The sequence below is a fragment of the Pipistrellus hanaki genome (genome assembly GCF_964339955.1).
Source record: "Pipistrellus hanaki genome assembly, chromosome: 13".
NCBI lineage: Eukaryota > Metazoa > Chordata > Mammalia > Chiroptera > Vespertilionidae > Pipistrellus > Pipistrellus hanaki.
The window spans coordinates 32,704,501-32,727,416 of record NC_140515.1 but is presented as its reverse complement, the minus strand read 5'-3'; the positions used below and the strand labels follow the sequence as shown (position 1 = coordinate 32,727,416).

General features: G+C 38.1%; 1 protein-coding gene across 3 annotated transcripts in view; it reads right to left on the bottom strand.

Annotated features, from left to right (window-relative positions):
* Nucleotides 1-22,916, bottom strand: part of PIK3CB (phosphatidylinositol-4,5-bisphosphate 3-kinase catalytic subunit beta) — a 105,263-nt gene that overhangs the window by 61,724 nt on the left and 20,623 nt on the right. For 2 of the 3 annotated variants that reach the window (XM_084901764.1, XM_084901766.1), the window contains exon 2: nt 19,320-19,425. The gene's annotated coding sequence lies outside the window, so the exon portion shown is untranslated. The remainder of the gene's footprint in view (nt 1-19,319; nt 19,426-22,916) is intronic. The other variant, XM_084901765.1, reaches the window with a different exon arrangement.

The following is a 22,916-nucleotide window of genomic DNA, read 5'->3' as shown; positions in this document are numbered from 1 at the left end:
ATTATACCTCAATAAAGCTTTTTAAAAGTTATTATTATTATTTTTAATGAGGGGGCTAGAGGCAACAAGAAAAGCAAAATGTTGATACTTGCTGAAGCTGGGTGATGAGAAGTACATTATATTACTCCTCTGCTTTTGTGTACACTTGTAATTTTTCATAATAAAAAATTATTACATCTAATCTAAACTACTTACCCTGTATGTGAATTTTGGTAAGTCACTGAAACTTCCTGAATTTCCATTAACTAAAAAAAATAAATACTATGAGTTCAAGATGGCCACGGCATAGGAGTACATTAATCTTGTTCTTTTCAAATATACTAGTACATGTATATGGAGAGCAAGTACTCCTACGAGACAACTAAGGGCTGAATGAATAGCTTTTGAACAGTAAATGAGAGAAAGAGAGAATACAGAAGGAACTCTCTAGGGTGGAGGAGTATAAGGGAGGGCCACTTTAGTTCTCTCCCACTTAGATATGGTAGACACATTCTCTTCTGGTACTTTGGCCTACCAGCTAGACGATTATAGCACATTCCCAGCTACATTGCCCAAAGCCTTTTGCTTCTAAACACAGAAAACAAGCGTGAACAAAATGATGTCACACACACATCTGTCCTCCCTCCCTGGAGCTAACTCCAGGCAAGCAAGCTGGTGCCCAAGGCTCCAGAAACTTCTGAATGGCTCCAGAATAAAGGCAAATAAAGACTAGACGTCATGCCCTGACCAGGGGGCTCTGTTGGTTGGAGCATCATCATGCACACCATGTATTAATAATAAAATATTATTCAGAAATAAGAAAATAAAAGCTTGCCATTTGGGACAAAATAGGTGGACCTGGAGGGTAAACAGCATATTATCTATCTTATATGTGGAATATATATATATATATATATATATATATATATATATATATATATATATATATATTTTTTTTATTATTATTATTTTTTTTAATGAATGAACAAATCAGCCCTAGCTGGTTTGGCTCAGTGGATAGAGCATGGGTCCGAGGACTGAAGGGTCCCAGGTTCAATGCCAGTCAAAGACAAGTACCTTGGTTGCAGGCTCAATCCCAGACTTGGTCAGGGTGCATGTGGGAAGCAACCAATTGATGTCTCTCTCTCACATTGATATTTCTCTCTCTGTCTTTCCCCCTCCTTTCCACTCTTTCTAAAAATCAATGAAAAAATATCCTCAGGTGAGGATTAACAAAAACAAACAAAAAACAAAAAACAAAAACAAAAAACCAACAGAAACATATCTATACATATAGACATATAGAGAACAAGCTAGTGGTTGCAGAAGGGGAAGGAAGAGGAGGGATGGGAATATAAAAATAATAGTTTAGGCCCTAGCCAGGTAGCTCAGTTGGTTAGAGTATCATCCTATTCATTCACCAGAAGGTAGCAGGTTTAATTCCTGGTCAGGGCATAGTTAATAATTGCCAAAAATGTGTTGCACTATCAAGCATTTTTTTGGTATCAACACAAAGCAGATTATTATTGTAGATCATGCAGGGAGAACAAAGGTACCATCTCAAAATGCGTTATAAATTAAAGTTTAATCCTTTAGCTTTACAGCTAACCATGCTCTCTTTGCTCACTAAAGGAATACCAATCTCCAAATGAAAGACTCAGGTTAGAGTTTATCTATTTTTAATGCCATTTTCATTTAAGTAGCCAAGAGTACAGCAACCTAAAGACTGTGGCTGTGATCACAGTAAGATGTATTTATGGAATTGCTGTAGAACACTTGATTGACAGCTGGCACCCTCTAGCTCACTGTGCCAAGTGAGCATATTAGGCATCAGCTTCTCGAGGAGACCTACTGGTGGAGCATGTAGCCCAGGTATTTCTTGCCAAATGGGAGCTCTTTGGTGAAAAATCCTTTAGGAAAAGGTTTCTTGGCTTCCTCTTCAGGATGGTTGGAAGGACCGTCACACTGTCTCCAACTTCCCAATCACCTAGGATGGCAACTCTCTTTTCTGCAGTCAGCTGGAGAAAGAACTACTCCAAGAATCTGTTCAAAGTTCCTGCCAGTGATAGTTGGGTAAAGGATAGACAGCTTCAGTGTGCCATCACAGGCATGCCCTTTTTGTCCTCTTCTGGGCCCAGCATGCCCCATAGGACAGTGAGATCCCAGTTCCTATCATCAATGATGGGAAAATGTAACTTTCCCATGGGCCCTTCGCAGCTGTAAGCACTGATATGCTCCAGGCTAGATGATGGTCTACAGCCACATGTGTCAAACACAAGGCCCGCGGGCCAAATCCAGCCCGCCAGGCCTTGCAATGTGGCCCGCACCGCGCTGTCATCACTGCACTCCGCTGTCAGTTTATGACATTGTCAGTTTATGACTGTTCAGTAAACCATTCGGCCCGCGATTTAGGCTGGATTTTAGATTTTGGCCCCTTCTCTGATTGAGTTCGACACCCCTAGTCTACACTGTCTACTGAAAGGGCAATCAGCTTAATGTTCCCCTTGGCAAATTCTGGTGTCAGCTTTGCACCAACAAGTGTTACAAAAAATACTATTTAAAAAAAAGGGCTTTTGGTCTAACAGGGTTTAGAATCACTGGTATAAAATTCTTTAAAGTTCTTTATACATAAATTTTAGCAATCTGTATTCCCACTACTTAATAATTGTACTAGTATACAGCATCCATTAATAGGATTGTAATCAAGTTCTTGAGTTAATTTGCATTTCTCTAATTATGTGTAAAATCAAACTTTTAAAATATTTAATGGAATCTGTGTTTCTATATGTGTTTGGTCATAGTATTGTAATTTATAGGTTAGAGATCATTCTACCTAAATATTAATGGTCTTTTTGCATTTTGTAATGAATAATATGTAAAAATGTTAGAATTCTGAGTTACTGACCTGTTGGTTTGCTTATCTTAGGCTTTGTAACTTTCAATATGTTAAAATATTCTATGCAAATAAATGGAATATTTGCTTTGAAAATTAAAGAATATTTGCTTTGAAAATAATTCTCATTGTGATCAAATAAAGCACATAAATTTCAAAAAGACACTTATTCCTGATCTAAAGGGGAGCACTTGTAGTTTTTGCCTATTAAGTATGATGTTGGCTGTGGGCTTGTCATATATGGCCTTTATTAGGCTGAGGTATGTTCCCTCTATTCCCAATTTGCTCAGTTTTTATCATAAATGGGTATTAGATTTAATCAAATGCTTTTTCTGCATCTATGGATATGATCATATGGTCTTTATCATTTATTTTGTTTATTTGATATATCACATTTATTGTTTTGCAAATACTACACCAACCTTGTATCCCTGGAATAAATCCCACTTGATCATGGTGTATGATCTTTTCAATGCATTGCTGGATTCGATTGCTAATACTTTGCTGAGGATTTCAGCACCTATGTTCACGAGGGATATTAACCTAAATTTTCTTTCTTTGTCATGTCCTTATCTGGTTTTGGAATTAGGATGCTGGCCTTATATAATTAGCTTGGGAATCTTCCCTCTTCTTGAATTTTTTTGAAGTTTGAAAAAGATAGTTTGCTGTTAGTTCTTTGAATGTTTGGAAAAAATTCAACTATTAAGCTATCCAGTCCAGGACTTTTGTTTGTTGGAAGTTTCTTTATTATTACTTCAATTTCATTAGTTTTAATCTATCCAGATTCTCTGATTCTTCCTGATTTAGTTTTGGAAGATTATATGTATAAATTTAAATTTATCAATTTCATCCAGAATGTCCAATTTGTTGGCATATAGTTGTTCATAATATATTCTTATAATCCTTTGTATTACTTTGGTGTTATAAAATATTCTATTTTAAATTACTTACATTAACTTGAGTTAGAATATTTAGCTTCTTATTAATTAATGCTAACCAATTTTTTCAGTATTCTAATTTTCTTTCATCTTGCTTACCAACAACAAAAGATGATTATTCTATTGGGGTATATACAACTAAGAAAGATATATTTCATCCCCACTATATTCTCTCCTCAACCTGTCCCTTCTCTTCCTGAAACTGAAATGAGTAGTATTGTGGAAAGGGGAACTAACTGCTAAACCTATTTAAATCACTATTTGACCATTACCATATTTTAGGGCAAAAATGGGTATTTTCCTAAATAGATAAAAATTAACAGGACAAAAACTTACTACTAACATCTATTACAAAGTATGTGACCTACATGATAGGCAAGTATACTATATTTTAAAACATTTTTATTGTTGCCAAGACCGGTTTGGCTCAATGGATAGAGCGTCGGCTTGGGGACTGAAAGGTCCTGGGTTCGATTCCGGTCAAGGGCACATACCTTGGTTGCGGGCATATCCCCAGTAGGGGGTGTGCAAGAGGCAGCTGGTCGATGACTCTCTCTCATTGATGTTTCTAGCTCTCTATCTCTCTCCCTTCCTCTCTGTACAAAATCAATAAAATATATATTTAAAAAAAAAAATAAAATAAAACATTTTTATTGTTTAAAATAACACATAAATTAAAAAGTACCAAACAAAATTATTAAAAAGCAGCACCTATTATAAAGCAAACCACAGTCCAGGTCTAGAAATACAACACTGCCCTGGCTGGGTGGCTCAGTTGGTTGGAGTGTTGTCCCATACACCCAAAGGTTTTAGGTTTGATTCCCAGTCAGGGCACATGCCTAGGATGTGGGTTCAATCCCCAGTTGGGGTGTGTACGGAAGGCAACCAATTGATATTTCTCTTTCCCCCTTCCTCTCTCTCAAAAATCAATCAAAACATATCCTTGGGTGAGGACTTAAAAAAAGGAGGAAGGGAAGGAGGGAGGGAAGGAGGGAAAGAGGGAGGGAAGAAGGGAAGGAGGGAGGGAAGAAGGGAAGGAGGGAGGGAAGAAGGGAAGGAGGGAGGGAGGGAGGGAGGGAGACAACACTGTCTGCATCTTCAGGATGTTCCTTTTAAATAGCAACCCCCTCCCCCTCCCTAGCCTCTCACCACAATACTGATTTCTATGGTAAGCCCTTTTTGCATTTTAATCACTTTAGTTAATAGTAAAAAAGTAAAGCAAATAATTCTGGTTTACTGGATACACTTTGTATCTATCATGCACATAAATATTTCAGACAAAAGTTTCATTGTCTGGATGACTGTTTCTGTTTCTCACTCCAGTGGCAATGGAACCAACAGACTAACCAGCGTGTTCTTTTAAATGTCAACAAACCTTCATTTGGAACTGGTGTCCAATCAATTCTGGAACATGTTTATAACAAGTGACATTATGACAATCAGGAATGACTGTATAGTAAAGGGCACCCACATGTAAGCATTGTGAGTCATGAGTCAAATTATACAAGAGTGTGGTGATACTGGTGAGTAAATAACCGGCAGCCTTCACATCTAGGAACTGAACCAGTGCCAGAAAGCCATCTGGATGGCAAACAGTAACACGAGCTGAATTTTAAATAGCTTACAGCTGTAGAAAAAGCACAATTCCAGACTCTGAACCTTTTAGTTATTTCTGTGTGCTGTTGTGTTTAAAATAAGTTATAAGATATAAAAATTAACAGAGCATCCCAAAAGGCTGGCATTTCTCCCAAGCCATTTCAGGATTACTCCTTTGCATGCTGGTTTAAGTTGGTCTATGCAAGTATCTGTTTGTTTTATAGCTTTTATATGGAGACCAATGTTCCTCCTAAGCTATCCAGCCATAAATGACAAATGCTTCTGTGTGTATTTTTTATTATCCCTTCACTACTGATATAAACTGAAAATTTAACAACAACCAAGAGTAGGGAAATTTGTCCTTGGTGCCAACTCTTCTTTCACTGCCAATTCTCTAGAGGACACAGTAAGTCAAGAGAGGCTGGCTGACAGTGTCATCTCAGTGCTGGTACTTGATTAACAGAGAAAGGAAGAAAAATTATTAGACTTCAAGTCAATAAATATTTATTAAGAATTCATTCTGTTTAAGATACCATATCACACCATAGTTTGGGAAAAGATTGGATTATAAAAATAAAACATGGAGCCCTTTGCAACTCATCCTGCACCAGAGCACTTAGGTCAGCTGAGAAAGACAAGTGGGAGGTATGACTGGTCTGTTTATTTGGATGATGCTCCTTCTTAGACTGCTGGGGGATGGGGGAGAAATAAAACAGAGAAAGATAGTGAAGGCTTATATGACCATTTTCCACCTCAACCCCACAGAGCCTCAACCACAAGAGATGAGGATGCAATATTGGAAATTTCAGAAGACTTGACCTTAAAGGTTAGGTAGCACCACAGTTTTGCTGCCATGAAATCCCCCTCACTGCCAAACTGCTCTGCCTACCACAAGGACCAGAACACCATAGAATAAGTACTGGGAGTTACATGATTTGGAACAGCAATTTTCAAACTTTTTCATCTCATAGCACACATAAACTAACTACTAAAACTTTGCAAAAAATAAAATAAAATAAAAATAAAAATATATATATATATATATATATATATATATATATATATATATATATATATATATTGCTGATCTGACCCAAAAAATAGGTCTAACTTTGAATGACTTAAAAACACACACACACACACACACACACACACACACACACAAATAGTAGTAATTACCTACCCCTTTTGCTCCAAAGTGACTTTTAACAAAATCAGGTGCCTATATTGTTCATAAGAATTTTTAGTATCAAGTATGAATCAATCACATGCAACTTTATTATGCAATATGACCAATAAGATGCAACTCTATTATATGACCTATATATTTATGGCTCAAGACTGGGCATTCACTCTGGTCAGCTATTGTTGTATTGGCTTGTTGCCATTTTTTTAATTTGACAATCCAGGGGAAAAGAGGTCAGTGCACCTGACTAAATAGGTAACATATGTATTAAAAATTCTTGTAGCATACTTGTTGAAAATCACTGGTTTGGGTTATTCTAGTAATAATTTATCACAGGAATTCACTGTGCCTAGGTTCCCAAAGGATCTGATGTCTTCATTTATTTATGCTTCAAATTCAGCTTCTGGATAATATCCTATATTTAATTTACAACATTTAATATATCACATTATTTAAAAAACCTCAAATCCATTATTTTTAAAGCAGCATAATTTTCCTTCTAATGAAAACTTTTAAGATCTACTCTCTTAACAACTTCCAAACATACAAGATAGTTTATTAACTATAGTCACCATGTTGTATATTACATCCTGACGGCTTATTTATCTCTCAGAGTTTGAACCTTTCAAGCCCTTTGCCTCCATTTTGCCAACCTCTAACCTCCTACCTCTGGCAACCACCAACTGTTCAACTTAGTTTTTTAGTTCTATATACAGTATAAAAATGAGATTTATATTATCAAACTTTGATCTATCAAACTTCAGTTAAGAAAACAACTATCAGCCAAAACCGGTTTGGCTCAGTGGTAGAGCATCGGTCTGCGGACTGAAAGGTCCCAGATTCGATTCCGGTCAAGGGCATGTATTATACATTGGTTGCGGGCACATCTCCGGTAGGGGGTGTGCAAGAGGCAGCTGGTCAATGTTTCTCTTCATCGTCGTTTCTAGCTCTCTATCTCTCTCCCTTCCTCTCTGTAAAAAAGTCAATAAAATATATTTAAAAAAAAAAAAAAAAGCAACTATCAAAGTAGTTTCCTTTATATCATAACTGCTGAAACTTACAGTCCAAATTTATAAACTGATGCAAGCTCTAGTCAGCTTCCTTAATTATATGTTTATAAATACACTTAATAATCTTAGGTTTTCTAGAGAAAATATAGACTATGTAAACAGGTTCTTAATTTAGCATTTATAAGCTAACACATTTGTCTACTACTTTGTACAAACACATAACATCAGAATTATTTCACCTCATATAATAAGCTTCCATTCGTGGTAGAGTTGTACCCGGGGCCTAGATAAAGCTAAAAGTATGAGTAGCTCAGTTGTGATGACGAGGAGCTAATAGTGATGTAAAAGCTTTAGCATCTCACATTCCTTCAAATTGCACTGACCAAGGTGAACGGAGACACAATGGAAACACTTTCCTTGTGCATTTTAAATTTAATCTCTAAGAAAGAAGGATATGTGCTATATTATAAGTCTTCTTGAGTATAGATGCCTTATTTTATGAGATCTACAAAAATAAAAGATGACCAGGGTCACTGTGAAAGAGACTGCTTTTCTCCTGCCACAGTATGGAATTGGGGCTGCGCACTTGGCAGACTAGGTATTCTAACTTCCTGTAGAAAAAAGCAAAACAATGTGACATAAGTAGTTTATGTATATTAAAAATACAAAACTATTATTGCTTAAGGAATGAAAGGCAAGCAAGAATAACAAAATTCACAAAACTATAATAGTGATGACCTAAGAGGAGGGATATGCATGCGCATGGGTCTGGAGGCTGTGCAGTAAGAAACAGTCATGTACTAAGGGTTCTCCAGGGGCATGTTGAATGGAAATGTCACTTCAGGTGAGGTCTTTAAAAAAAAAAAAAGTGAGTGTGCTGCCTATATCTTTTCTTTTCTTTTCCACTGGTCATAGAGAATGAAAGTCATAAGATAGAAGAAATCACCAGGAAGAGAATCCACCCTTCAAAGAGAACAATACACTTTGGACTCTCCCATGAGTAAAAAATAAACATCCACTGTGTTTGAGCCATTATTCATTTTAAGTCTGCTATCGCAATTTGGACTTCACTAAATTTAGTCAAATACATAGTTTAAATCAGCAATTTTCAACTGATGTGCCGCAAGAATTTTTAAAACATGCAATACCTGACTATTTAGTCAGGGGTACTGACCTCTTTTCCCCTGGATTGTCAAATTAAAAAATGACAACAGCCAACAAAATTGCTGACCAGTATGAATGCCCTGTCTTGAATCATAAATATATGTCATATAATAGAATGGCATCTTATTGATCACATCACACAATAATGTTGTGTCTGACGGTAATTCTTGGTACTAGAAATTCTTATATACAAATATAGACACCTGTTGTGTTTTTTTAAAATATATTTTATTGATTTTTTTACAGAGAGGGACAGAGAGTTAGAAACATCAATGAGAGAATCATCAATCAGCTGCCTCTTGTACACCCCCTACAGGAGATGTACCGGCAACCAAGGTACATGCCCTTGACGGGAATCGAACCTAGGACCTTTCAATCTGTGGGCTGACGTTCCATTCACTGAGCCAAACCGGTTTCGGCTGTTGTATGTTTTTTAAGTCACACTGGAGCAAAAAGGGTAATTAGTATTATTATGTATTTTTGCAAATCAATCAAAATTATACCTACATTATGGCAGATCAGCAAAACAACATTTTTGGTGTGCTGCAGAATTTTAGTTATTAGTTTATGTGTGACATTGAAAATCGCTGGTTTAGGTGGCTGCAAGGCCATAATTAAAAACCATGTATCACCAGTCTGGCTCAGTGGTTAAGCATTGACCTATGAACCAGGAAGTACCGGTTTGATTCCCCATCAGGGCACATGCCCAGGTTGTGGGCTTGATCCCAAGTAGAGGGTGTGCAGGAGGCAGCCAATCAATGATCCTCTCTCATCAATGATATTTCTATCTCTCTCCCCCTCTCCCTTTCTCTCTGAAATTAACAGAAAAAAGATTTAAAAGGAAATTCATTCCTTTGAAAATAAATGAATGAATGAATAAATGAATGAATAAATAAATCCCACAGATCCTCCTCAGTTATATTCTGTCCACTGATTGGTTTACTCTACACTATATTTTTCTTATCACCCTTCTCCATCCAAACAGAAAACAGAATCTTGTAGAGAAGTGAGAGAACATCATAATGAAAGTACCATTATGACACTAGCAGATCATTCTCTCCTATTTCAACTCAACAGCTTTTCTCCATGTTTATCACTTGCACAATGCATTTTTTAATTTACTGGCAGAAATATTGACTCTCTTTCTGCTCCTAACCAGTCATCTAACTAAAATTACTATATTTCTCAGAAATAAATGTAGATGTACAAAGTATATGAATTTGAGGCAGGTAAAGCCAATAGTAATTTCCTAGAAAAGCAGAATTTTAGTATAGATTTGAAGAGAAGAAATTCTAGGCAAAAGGAGAAAGAATATATGCCAAGACAAAACACACACACACACACACACACACACAAACACAAAAAACAAACAAACAAACAAACAAAAAAACCCAAAACACAGAAAGGCAGAAAACAGAAAAAATGGTATTGGAGAGGCTGGCTAGATCCAGATTCTGGTAGGCCATATAAAAGGTTGCTCTTCAGCCGGGTCTGGTACGGCCAGGCCTGAAGCAGCAGCTGCCAGGCTGGGAGCGGCCAGGCCCGGAGCAGCCGGGTCCGGTGTGGCCAGGCCCGGAGCAGCAGCTGCCAGGCTGGGAGCGGCCAGGCCCGGAGCAGCATCTGCCAGGCTGGGAGCGACCAGGCCCGGAGCTGTCAGGCCCGGAGCAGCAGCAGCCAAGTCCAGAGCAACTAGGTCAGGAGCGGCAGTGACCAGACCCGGAGCAGCTGGTTGTGGAACAAACCAGAGCAACAGAGGCCATGCCCAGAGCAGCCAGGCCCGGAACAGCTCGCTCCTCACCTGCCCCTGCCCCACAGCTGCCTCTCAGACATGGCTGGAAACTGTTGTGGGAACTTGAGGGTTTGCTGAATCAAGTGATGAAGGCTTAGATCTGGATGTGTTGAGTTAGTATAGGGCTGGGGTGTTGATCTGTGAGTGCCTTGGGTGGGCCTGGATGAGGTTGGTTGATCTATTTGGAAATGTCTTTTGTATGAAATATATCATTGGGCATGTGGAGGTATTATTGATATGAGAAAATGCTAAGTAACTGATTTACTATCTGAAAAGGGATTTACTATTTGGGAAAGGGAGGGAGGAAGAGACTGAACATAAACTGCACCTATGGATGAGGACAATGGGGGATGGGGAGGAGGCGAAGGGTGGGGTGGGAACCTGGTGGAGGGGGGAAGAAATGAGGAACCTTTGTAATAATATGAACAATAAAGATTGATTTAAAAATAAAAAAATAAAAAAATAAAAAAAAAGGTTGCTCTTAATGCAAAAAACAAAAAACAAAAACAAAACAAAACAAAAAAGAAGAGATTCAATGAAGAATGTTAAACAGGTAAATAAAAATTGATCAAATAATTTTTATAAATGACAGTGAAAAATAAATATGTAAAGAACAAAATCCCAATAGAAAAATGGACAAAATAATTAAACAGAAACGTCACAGGAACCCAAAAAAACCCCAGAAACATATGGAAACAAAAATGTTCAATGTCATTAGCCAGTCATCAAGGAAATGTAAATTAAAACCATAATTCAATGACATTTCACAGATCACTGATGGTGGGAGAATAAACCAATTCAACCTCTTACAAAGAATTTGGCATTAAAATTCCATTATTAGGTTTATATACTAGGAAAATCCTTATCCCAAAATGTCACATGTACATAAATATTCAATGTGTAATTTTTCATAATACCGAAAAATTAGACATAACCTAAATGCACATTAATAGAATGATCAATAAGTTGTATTGAATATTTTATATGGAAAATTAACAAAATACAGCTAGACACATCACTATGAATGAACCATACAATGTTAAGAGAAACAAATACACACACACACACACACACACACACACACACACAATGTGATTCCATTTCAAGTATACATACAAAGTTAAATATTGTTCAGAGATATAAAGGTAGGTGAAAAAGGTATAAAGAAAAGCAAGGAAGTAAACAATTCAGCAAAGTGTATCTTTGGAAGAAGGAGGGAAATATGATTGAGGAAGGCACATAAGTTAGCTAAGCTGTTACATACATGTTTTATTTTTGACTCTTTAAATTATAAATTTGAGTTTTCATACGCTCTTCTGTATATAAGCTACATTTCACAACTTTAAAAAATGGACTTAGAGCAATAGTATGTGTAAAGGCCCTAAACAGCACCTGGCATGGGAAATCCATTTGATGGGAATCCATTTCCATTTTCCTCTGCTTATGACCTCAGTGTAAGTGATAATCAAATTCAGGCTCCAGATTTCTACTGTCACCTGCCAGCACTATTCTCATCTAAGAATCCTGACTATCCTCACGCCCCTGCTGCTTCTCCTTATAACCTTTACCCTTCCTCTAGATTCTAGAAGGGAAGTGACATTAGCACCAACAGCAAGGAGTTGTGATCCTGCTAAACTTTATTTCTGTCATCCTTGCTAATGTCTGGACAGCGTGTTCCTGAGAGACAGGGACAGGCTTTTTTATCTTCAGGGCTCCACACGGTGCCTGATACAAGTCCTCAGTAACTAAACAGGTAAATAATAGAGCTATATTACTAGTGAAAAATAAGATCAAAGTTTAAAATCAGGCTGGTGCTTACTCATGTTCCCCAGGTCCTGTCACAGTTTTAAAGAAGTCTCTCTTGACTGCTCAAGAACACCAGAAAGATACCTCTAAAACTGCTTTAAAATCTTTGTCCACGCTCTAGCCAGTTTGGCTCAGTGGATAGAGCATCAATCTGTGGATTCAAGGGTCCCAGGTTCAATTCTGGTCAAGGGCATGTACCTTGGTTGCAGGCACATCCCCAGTAGGGGTGAGCAGAAGGCAGCTGATTGATGTTTCTCTCTCTCATTGATGTTTCTAACTCTCTATCCTTCTCTCTCTCCCTCTCTGTAAAAAAAAAAAAATCAATAAAATATTTTTTTTTAAATAAAAATCTTTGTCCACAAAAAAGGTGGATTTGTACTCATGGCTATATGTAATAAATCTATATTTACTAATAATTCTTAATATTTTGAGTAAAAATCTAGGTGCCTTTTCAAAGTAATAAATGTTTTCCTATTTAAATTTTAAATATTAAATATTATCCTATATAATAAAGAGGTTATATGTAAATCAACCCTTATGCCATTACAAGATGGCTGTGCCCACAGTGGAGGTGGGGTTCCCATAACCATCGATCAGCAGGGACCTGAGGCTGCATGGCACTGGCTAGGCTGGGGGACCTGAGGCTGTGCCTCCTGTGACATGGGACCTCAAGGCGCACTCCCCACCCCAGCCAGGTCCAGGGACTCAGGCTGTGCCCCCTACCCTGGTGCCAGGCCAGGGGACCTGAGACTGTGCCCACCCACCCCACCCGGTCTGGTGGGGCTTGACAGGGATGGGGCCAGCCGGGTCTGGGTCTCACGCAACTTTGAGGCACATGCAGGGGTGGGTGGGGACTTGACTCTTGGTCCCGCAGCACACCCTAGACTCTGACAGGAGGAAAATTTTCATGTTCATGTTACTAATTTTCTTTCATCTGACACGTCTATTATAGAGAAAGGGCAAATAGCAATATTAAAATATTTCCTCTAATTAATTCACTTTTAATGTGCACGAATTTTGTGCACTGGGCCACTAGTAAATGTTATAAAATCAAACTCAGGATATACTCTGCATTATGCATAAAGCTGGCTAATGCTCCACCTAAATAAAACAACAATATTTAATAACGTATGTGACTGTTCAGCATGCTCTTATATTGGAAAACTGTTTTGAGATCAACAAGGCAGTCATTTATGTTGTCCTTTATATACTACTTCCTCTGTCATGTGACAGTCAAAAGGCTAAGTGAGATGCTTGCAGCAAAGAAAACAATTTTGAAAGGTCATGCTACACAGTCAGTCAGAATTTCTTTCACAATATCCTTACTGTGTATGACAGACTATATGACAATCTGACCACAGTTATTTTCTGAGTAAAGCAAAAAGCATGTTATTTATCAAAGGACCAGAAACAGTAGGCACTCAACAATATAATCTTTATGAACATTTTTTCTAACTGCATAAACAACCAAAGCAATTAAAGAAAAAGAACCCTGGGGCAAAGAAAGAACTGGAGGAGGAAGAACTGCTAAAAACTGCAAGGCAAGTATAAATCATTCCGTTTATTCATACTGTTCATATAACATGATAAGAAGCTTCTAAAGTAAATTTTTTCAAATTAAAACACCACTTATTAAGGGGAAACAATAATTATACAATATGAATTATTTCAAATTTCCCAAATCTTAATGACAATTGCAACAAGGTGCAAAGTTTCAAAAACCTCTCTGCAGGGGCTGTAATTCCACCAGCATTTTTTCCCTGAATAACTTTTATTTGTCTATTATCCAACTGAACAAGGAATGTCTTCCCCACCTGTTACATAAATAATGTGTCAATCAACAGAAAGATAAAATTCCTCCACCAACTTTTAAATTTCCAATCTCAGAGATTAACACATATACTCTATGAAGAAGAAGAAAAATCATTCTAGCTCATTTAATCCTTTTTTTCCAATCCTGAGCAATCAGTTATTCTACTTAGAAACCAAAACATGCGGTTTTCTCCTTAGTATACTTTAGTATATTTATACTTCACAGCCAAGTTACACAGACATAGTAACCACAAGTTCCTAGCAATGCATTCTTTTAAGGCCCCAGAATTTTAATTCCTGAGGGGATTTCTCACTAAAATTTAACTAGAACACAACTTCCTAAACTAGTTCTAACTTCATAGTAGAGTATGAGGATTTGTGTTACTTCCAAAACTACTAGAAAACAATATATGAGAAACATTTTTTTAAGGAAATATATTGAAAACATTCTACTGCCTAAAAGCAAAGATACCCAAATTCAGGCAAAGGCAACCCTGCATATTACTGCTGGGAATGTAAAATAATGCAATTGATGTGTATAAAAGTACAGAGGTTTCTCAAAAATTTAAAAATAGAATTACCAGGGAGAAGACAAGATGGCGGCACAGGTAAACACCTAACCGCAGCCGCACACAACAATTTCAATAAAATACAACTGAAATACAAAATGGACATTACCCAGAACTACAGGAAAGTCGACTGACTGGAAATTCTACAATGAGAAGGAAAGAGAAAACCAGAAGGAAAATCAGAGGAGCTGTAAAAGCCTAAGGTATGGAGACACATTGCAAGCACGGAGAGGAAGGAGCCGGAGAGGAGGGGGAGCCTGAGTGCCTGGCTGGCATTCCCTAGTGGAAAGGAGATAAAAGCTCTGGACTGTGCTGAACCCCAGATCCGACAGCACTGAACCCCAATTCTAGGCCAGACCCCAGGGACCCAGGCTCATACAGAGGGAGCCTGGGCTGTAAGGAGGAAACCCGGGGGAATGGCGAAAGGAGGTCCCAGAGGCCCGCACATTGCGCACAGAGAACAGATGGTTGGCTGTGCTGCTGGATTGCCCTGGCAGGAGGGAGACGGGGGCTCCAGACTGCTCTGAACCCCACTTCCAACTGAACTGAACCCCAGTTCCGGGCTCATTGGGGGAGAGCCTAGACTGTTTGGTAGCAGGCGAAACTCGAGGGCACCTTTCTCTCAGAGGTGCTTGCAACAAGTACTGAAGGACCCTGAGGAATACTGAGACTCAGGAGCCTCATAGGGTGTGGCTGACGGAAGCCAAGACTATAGGCTCGACCCTGAAACTCAGCCCCATCGAAGCTGAACAGAGACTTTTAAGGCTACCAACTCAGGGAAGCTGCGAAAATGCCGAGACAAGGAAACAGATCACAAAAAAAAGAATTGGAGGACAAAAAGTGACTGGATATAGAGTTCAAAACCACGCTTATAAGGTTTTTCAAGAATTTCCAAGAAAAGGTCGATAAGACCTATGAGGATATGAAAAGGGATCAACTAGAAATAATAAGGGATCAACAAGAAATAATAAGGGATCAACAAGAAATAAAGAATACATTGTCTGAAATAAAAAATATTATACAGAGTCCAAAAAACAGAATGGAAGATTGCAAGAATCAAGTCAAAGATTTGGTACATAAAGAGCCAGAAGACACTCCTCCGCAGAAGCAAGAAGACAAGAGAATCCAGAAAGTTGAAGATAATGTAAGAAACCTCTGGGACAACTTCAAGCGAACCAACATCAGAATTATGGGGGTCCCAGAAAAAGAGAGAGAGCAAGATACCAAAAAACATACTGAAAGAAATAGTGACAGAAAACTTCCCCCACCTGGTGAAAAAATTAGACCTACAAGTCCAGGAAGCGCACAGAACCCCAAACAAAAGGAATCCAAAGAGGACCACACCAAGACACATCATAATTAAAATGCCAAGAGCAAAAGACAAAGAGAGAATATTAAAAGCAGCAAGAGAGAAACGGGTAGTTACCTATAAAGGAACACCCATACGATTGTCAGCTGATTTCTCAACAGAAACCATGCAGGCCAGCCGGGGAATGGCAAGAAATATTCAAGGTGATGAATAGTAAGAACCTACAGCCAAAAATAATCTACCCAGCAAAGCTATCACTCAGAATCAAAGGCCAGATAAAGAGCTTCACTAATAAAAAAAAAAAAGCTAAAGGAGTTCATCACCGCTAAACCAGAATTATATGAATTGCTGAAGGGGGTTCTTTTGGAAGAGAAAGAAAATAAAGATAAAAATTATGAACAACAAATACATAACTATCAACAAGTGAATCTAAAAACCAAGGGAATTAAAAAACCTGATGAACAATATTAACTGTTGAATATAATAGAATCAGAGGTTCGGAAAGGGAATGGACTGATGATTCTCAGGGAAAAGAGGAGTGGGGGGTGTGGGAAGAGACTGAACATAAACTGTGCACCTATGGATGAGGACAATGGGGGGTGGGGAAAGGGCAGAGGGTGGGGTAGGAACCTGGTGGAGGGGGGGGAAAATGAGGAACTTTTGTAATAATATGAACAATAAAGGTTTATTAAAAAAAAAAAAAAAAAAAAGAATTACCATATGATCCAGTAATTCCACTTCTTGCTATGCACCCAAAAGAACTAAAACCAGGGACTCAATAGATATTTATACATTCACATACATAGCAGTATTATTAACAATAGCCAAAGGTGAAAAATAACCCTTTGTCCATTAATGGATCAATAGATCAACAAAATGTGGCTTATACACACAATGGAGTATGATCTACTTTTAAAAAGAACATTGTGACACATGCTACAACATGGATGAACCTTGAGGACATTATGCTGTGAAGTAAACCAGCCACAAAAGTATAAATATTATATGATTCTATTTATATGAAATATCTAATATAGGCAAATTCACAAAGACAGAAAGTAGATTACTGGATATCTGGAACTAGAGGTGAGAGAGCAATCTTCATGTCCTTGTTTAATAGGTATATTTTCAGTTAGAGATGATGAAAAAGTTCTGGAGATAAGAGAGTGGTCACGGTTATACAACATTATGAATGTATTTAATACCAGTGAAATGTACTCTTAAAAATTGTTAAAATGGTCATCAGAGCTGAATGGCTCAGTTGGCTTGAGTATCATCCCATACACCAAAAGGTTGTGGGTTCAATCCCAAGTCAAGATGCATACAGGAGGCAACCAATCAATGTTTCTCTCCCAGGATTCCAACCCACCACTGATTATAAATCTAATAGATAACTTTAAGCCCCAGCTTATTTAAAAAGCAGGATACGAACTATAGTTGTTGTTTTTTTCCTCTTCGCCTAAAAATTCCTTGATTCACCCTCTCTTCCATTTGTCTGCTTTCTAAGCAGAAATGCTGTACTTTTTGGTAAAAGTTAAGCCTTTTGCCGGTGTCCTTGATCTCAAAACATCTTGCCTCCTCTGGGCAATTAATCACTCTAATTTTTGAGCTACTCTACATGTTTAAACTATCTAATAGATCATTCCTTTTTACAAAATATTGTATACCAAGTGCTAATGCTAAAAATATATTTTCCTAATGGCTACTCCTCAAAATGATCACTGTCTCACATCCTGCACAAATTCCTTGAAACACATTCTATTTTATTCTTCTAGCTGTATGTTTGTAAAACCATTTACTTAAACTCTTAGGATTCATCCTGGTCTACTCAATCTGTTCTCTGTTCAATAACCTCTTAATTAAATTCAATGGCCCCTTCTAGGGTAATAAAATCCTTAATCTTTCTACAGTATCTTTCCTCTGAAGAGGTCCTCCTTAAGACACTTTATTGTGCTTGAGAGAAAAACACTACAGGATTATGGTTTCCTTCATGCCTTTCTTATTTTTCCTTTAATGATTCTTTTTTAACAACAGCCATTTCCTAAAGTTCAGTGCTTTACCTTTTTTTCTCTGCTCTCTGCTAAGATACTGGAAATTTATCTATTTTCAGGGCTTAAACACTATGTGAATTTCTCCTAATTCTGTATCTTAATGCCCTAAATTATCTTTTCCTAAATTTCAATCTCATATATCCACATTTAAGGAGATAATTCTCAAAGTTCTATCTGTACCCCCAAAATACAAATAGGACTAACAGAATTCATTATGTTACAGTCCTACCCTCTGAACCTCTAATACCAATCTTTCCTCACAGTTTCCTTACTTTCCTTTTTCTGTTTATGGTACCATCATGCTTCTAACCACTGAAACTCACATTTATATGACTTCTTTCTTCCCTATTCCCTGCCAAATCTACCTATGAAATCTACCCCGCAAAATGAATTCACAGATCAATGACTTTCACTCCTACTACTCATTCAGGTGGTCCTTATTTCACTTCTTCAGCATTTATCAATACTGTACTTATCCAATTAATTTCATAGCTATTTGTTAACTCCTAACTTGCCTGCTAGACTAAAAGCTCAGACTAGCAAGAAAGATAACTTTGGGCAGGAATGTCCATCCTTGTTAATAACGAGGGTGTTATCGGTATAATCACGTTATTTATCATCCAAATCAGTAGACTTGAGAGTAAAAAAGGGCAATTACACAGTATTATGTGTTAATTGTATTTCAAAGTTGGAAAAACTAGTGGGGTATTAATTGATCTATAAAAACCTTAAGCCAGGATATATATGGTCACACTAACTGTAATTCTAGTTTTTAAATAATTGCTGCATCCTAAGTACATACTGTATGATATTTAATGAATGAATCAAGAGCTAAAATATTCACTTTATCATCTCCTTATTCTTTAATCCATTGCAAGTTTACTTTCAGCCACAAACACTGTCCTGAAATGGGCCCTGTTAGAACCAGTAATGACCTTCTTACTGCCATATTCAAAAACGTTTCTTTTGTTTTCAATTTACCTCTAAAAAGTTTTCAACACTACTGGTCCCTCCTCTCTCTTTCATGAAGCTCTATTAACTCTGTGGTAAACTAATCCTAAACATACCACTGTCTTAAAGCAAGACCTAGTATCCCCCAGCTCCCACCCCAAATAAACTATAAGATTTAGAATCTAACCAATATCCACAGTTTCCTTCTATATTTTACTTCTGGAAAAATAATGTAAGTAATCAAAGATACAAAACTGAACACTTACCTCGAAATGGTAGCCCCCATTTCAGTCTTTTAGGAAAACAGATGGCATTACTTATTTTTTTAAAGTGAAGTTTTCATGGGAGACTTTATCAGATTGGAAGATAACTCTACAAAAAAAGTAAAGATAAAAGATATTAACATTAAATGTGCTAAATTAAAAATAAATTTTATTACTTTTATGACATTTAATTGCTCAGAACTATATCCTCCTATCTAATTAAGGGGTAATATGCAAATTAACCATCACTGTCACAAAATGGCGACACTGAGTTCTCTCAGCCCCACCGGAGTCCCCCAGTCCCAGGGGGGCGGCCAGTGAGAATGGGCAGCGTGAGTGGCCTGGCGGAATGCTTGCTTCGTCACCATGGCAACGAGGCAAGCGTTCCGTGCCTGGCTGCGGATGGGCCTCTGGGCTGTGGGTGTGGAGCAGCCAGGCCCTGCAGAGAGCTATTGGTACATGAATTCATGTGCAGAGCTTCTAGTTTTTTAATATGGGGAAAATGTAAAACACACATGAACCACAACATTAAAATTATAGAATGTTAGAACTGGGAGGGGTTTAAGTGGACATTCTATCAACTAAATGCTCTCCTTTCTTTAAACCTTCCTACATAATGAAAGACTAATATGCAAATAGACCGAATGACAGAACAACCCATCGCTATGATGTGCACTGACCACCAGGGGGCAGATGCTCAATGCAGGAGCTGCCCGTTGGTGGTCAATGCACTCCCACAGGGAGTACCCCTCAGCCAGAAGCTAGGCTCACAGCTGGGGAGTGCAGTGGGGGTAGTGGGAGCCTTCCCGCCTCTACAGCAGTGCTGAGGACCCCTCGGGGAATGTCTGACTGCCAATTTATGCCCACTCCCTGTGGGGAATGGGCCTAAGCTGCCAGTCAGACATCCTTAGTGCTGCCGGACACCCTTAGCACTGCCACTGAGGTGAGAGAGGCTCCCACCACAACCACTGTACTCGCCAGCTGTGAGCCTGGCTCAGAGCTTCTGGCTGAGCAGCGCTCTCCCCAGCCCCTGCATTGAGCGTCTGCCCCCTCGTGGTCAGTGCGCACCACAGCAACCAGTTGTTCCGTCAACTTGCATATTATCCTTTTATTATATAGGGTGTGTGTGTATGTGTGTGTGTGTGTGTGTGTGTCTATTTCAGAGAGGAAGAGAGAGAGAGGATAGAAACATCAACAAGGTGAAAGAATCTTTGATTGGCCACTTCATGCACCCTTCTGGGGGTTGAGCCTGAAACTTGGGCATGTGCCCTGACCAGAAATCGAACTGTGACCTCCTGGTTCATAGGTTGATGCTCAACCACTGAGCCACACCAGCTGGGGTGCTTTTTCATTTTATTTTTTATTGAATTTATGGGGGTGACATTGGTTAATAAAATTATATAGGTTTCAAGTGCACAATTCTATAGTACATGATCTGTATATTACACTGTGTGTTCACCACTCAAAGTCATTATTACTTTTTGAAAAATTACATATATTGATAGTATTTTCTTTGCCCAAGTTTGTGGTTTATCTTTTCATTGTATTTATGGTGTCCTTACATGAACATTCATTTTAATGTGATAAAAAATATATATATATATTTTTAGTTGACTCTTCTGTCTTGTTGAATTCTTACTGTTATCATAAAGTTTTATAGCTTGCCTCCAATTTGAGCTCTAAACCATGAGTGTTTCCCAAGGATTGAGTTCACAGCCTTCTCCTCTCAGCTGTTATGTCCCATTCTCCACTGATGACATTTTATAGGACTTTGTAGCCTTGATGATAGCATCCTAATCAATATCATTTAATTCATTTCTGGGCAAGCTCACTCAACTCAGGTTAGAGTTTGTACTACACACCAAGTTTGCAATAATTTATATTTGTCAGTACTCCATGTCAGGAATTTTACAAAAGAAGTTTAAGCATTTGGTTAGAGCAGTTTACATTTAAAAGGAGGGAGCGAAGCCTGAAAAATCTCAAGGCTATAAAGTACAGCATAGGGAATATAGTCACTAATCTTATACAATAAAAGGCTAATATGCAAAATGTCCCCTTGACTGGGAGTTCAAACAAGGGATGGGCCAGATGCCCCCACCCCCCAACTGGTGCCTCCTCTCAATTCCTGTCCCCCAATTGGGGGCAGGGCTGGCCGGCCAACCTCCTGCGTCTCCTCACCCTAGCTGGCCCAGCCCTATCAACCAGATCGGGGTGGGCCAGCCAGACCCCACCCATGCACAATTTTGTTCACCAGGCCTCTAGTATTGTAACTCACTATGGTACCAGGTAGGTACTGGACTTACTGGGACAATTACTTCCTAAATTATATAAATTTCTAACCACTGCAATGTACACCTGAAACTAATATTAAAATATTATATCTAGCCAGGACCGGTTTGGCTCAATGGATAGAGCGTCAGCTTGGGGACTGAAAGGTCCCGGGTTCGATTCCGGTCAAGGGCATGTACCTTGGTTGCAGGCATATCCCCAGTAGGGGGTGTGCAAGAGGCAGCTGATCGATGACTCTCTCTCATCGATGTTTCTAACTCTCTATCTCTCTCCCTTCCTCTCTGTACAAAATCAATAAAATATATATAAAAATAAAAATAAAATAAAATATTATATCTAATGTGGAATTGCTATTATAAGGGATGTGAATTTCCATTGCTGCACATCCTCAGCAAGCCTGGGTAATGCTAGTTTCTTTAATTTTTATCTATTTTGATGGGTACACAGTGGTATTATTGTGATTTTAATATTTACTTTCTGAAGTACTAATAAGAGTGCCCATTTTTCCCTATGATAATTGGCAATATTGGATATTTATTATTTGTTTAGAACTTTTCCCACCTAGTATATTGTTTCTTTCCCCCTCCCCACGATAAAGTTGTGTGAGTGGATATTCATATGTAAGGTCATTGATAACATTTTTATACCTGAAGAATTATTAGGAACTTGAAGAATAAATTTTTTTTTTAATTCTGTGATGAAATCAGAGTAATTTTGTGGACTGTCTAAGAACAGTAAGCAATATACTTACATTCAGTATTAGCTGATATTGTGTCAAATCTTTCTTTCCCCTCCCTTTTTGAATAGACACTATTTTTTAGAGAGCAGTTCTAGGTTCACAGCAAAATTAGGCAGGAAGTAGAGTTCCCATATATCCCTGCCCCCACACACAGCTGAGTTTACTGATTTCCTTACTTCTGAGAAATCTAAATGTCGTTTCATGGTTATGTCACCATCTCCCATTTATTAAAAAAAAAAAAAAGTTCCATCACTTCAACATATGTACATATGTGATGTTTTTTATTATTTATTTACCACAAGTAAAGGTCAGGAATTGTTATCTTTCTTTTCAATGTTTTTTTTACTGTTTCACTTCATTACTCCTGTTTATGTGCTCCATGTGAATGACATAGGTGCTTATATGTAGGTGGGTTCCGACTTATAGCAAAAATTTCGTTATGTCACGCCATAGGAACAGATCTCTGACATAGCCTGAGGACCTACTGTATTACCTAGAGTACAGTTATTTGTTCTGTGGACCCTGAGAAAAATGATACCTCCCAAGAAGGACTCACTGCCTCTCTATTGTGC